Here is a 1,910-nt window from a genome sequence, read left to right on the forward strand (position 1 = left end):
AAAAACATTTTTTGCCTAACCTTAGTTTTCAATAGGTTTTACAGGAAGATAATCAAAGCTGAAAAGAACTACAACTTTAATTAGATAAGAGAGAACTACATTCTAGATGCCATCATGGGCCAGATTTCTGTTAAGGATAGCTCCTCCTTTGTAATTCGAAGTATATAAAAACACAAAATCTCGGACCAGTTCCCAATCCTCAAAGTATATATTTCCCCTTTTTTTTAAACTAGTAACTTAAATTTCCAACAAAGATAAGATCTCAAGAGTCAAAAAGCCCAAAAAAGACCCAAAATGAGATGAATGGGTTCTATTTATAAGTGTGGGCACTAGGTTCTAACTAGTGAGCACAGTTCTACAACATGATATTGTTGCCTTTATGTGGCATTTGGCTATTTGTGGAAACTTTGAACTTGAATTTTATCATACCAAAATTTTCATAAGTGAGGACTTCATCTTTTTATTTTCCCTCCATCTTATCTAGCGTCTTCTTCACTGCATGCCTTTGAACTTGATCAAGTGGCTTCTGTACAAACAGATTTGGTGCTCCGTAGCAGCTAGATCCTACTTATCTGGTCACCATTGATTTTGGGGCATTTGGGCACTTCATTCTTCTTCATGATTATTTTGTAGATGGCCTCCTACTCCAATTGCTCCTTTCTTTCAATCATCGTCTCTACGTCATATGGCATGAGTGGGTGGTACTGCTTTGTATCTAGATCATAAAGTGTTTTCTTTTCCTTGGTCAATCTGGCATGAGCCAACTTATGAAATTCAGACACAGTTGTCATCCACACAATTGGATCTAGCTGATTGACTTTAATTCTTGCCTTGAACAAGATTTTAAATATCTTTCTAAATTGAGGTTCATGACTAGCGTCTTTGGGTAGATCCTTCTCTAGAATTTTTGTTGCTTGAAAAAACAATTAAAGGAGGTTGTTTGTGTACTTCACCAACTACCTCATTTTTTCCTTCCATTGAGTCATCATTGCTCTAAAGTTTACTAGGTCATTTGTCAGCTCAAAAACTGTATCTTTCTTTTCAGTGTCACTGAGCACTGATTTCCAAGCTACCCATAGAGCATTTGAACATTCATTCCATTCTCAAAGCCGATCTACTATCTAAGCATATGTCATCTTGTCTGTAGGTTCATTGTAAACTAGGTAGATCGTTGCAAAGAACTTGGGAAGTTTAGACTCATGCATAGATAAAGCATACATTAGTGGAGATGAATCTATAGTAAAGCTTATATATCGTGCATCACCATTTCATTTTCAGCATGCACCATTTTTTGAAGAATCCTAACCAAGTGAAATAGGCGTTGTTGGGCGCATTTTGAAAACCCCGATTTTTTGGTAAAATTGTAATATGGATATGACGCTCAATGTCAAAAGGGTGTGTGGGATTATTTTTTTTGGTTTTTTTAGGCAAGCACATGTACATGCAAGGCAAGTCACTAGTATAGTGCCCGCTATTGGGTTGCCTTGGATGTTCGTGAGTGAGTTTTTTGAAGTGAAACTTGTATATAGCTAGAACACATGTACAAACTTTAAAAAAATCCAGCCAAAGTTCAAAAAATTGCAAGTTTAGCTCTTTGTGCCTCCTGGATGCTTTTGAATGCAGTTTTTGCCCTCGCCTTGCCTTCTCAACATGTAGTTGTAGCGGGAGAGCTCTCTGTTCGCGTCACTTTTTCATGTAGCGGTTGTTAGGGCCTGATGTATCAGGGAAGTTATCTTTTTGGACTTTTAACTAAGGTCTTAGCTTTAAAACCTTGAGAGCATGTTTACACAAGTACCTTTGCTTGTTGATGAACATTGAGTAATACAATACCTTCTCTTCTCTATTCATGTTGTTCTTCTATAGCGTCTCGAACCGAATCCCTAAGCTTTGTGTATTCATAAGGACTCTCA

The sequence above is a fragment of the Adiantum capillus-veneris genome, chromosome 30 (genome assembly GCF_014529385.1).
Source record: "Adiantum capillus-veneris isolate H3 chromosome 30, ASM1452938v2, whole genome shotgun sequence".
Classification (NCBI taxonomy): Eukaryota; Viridiplantae; Streptophyta; class Polypodiopsida; order Polypodiales; family Pteridaceae; genus Adiantum; species Adiantum capillus-veneris.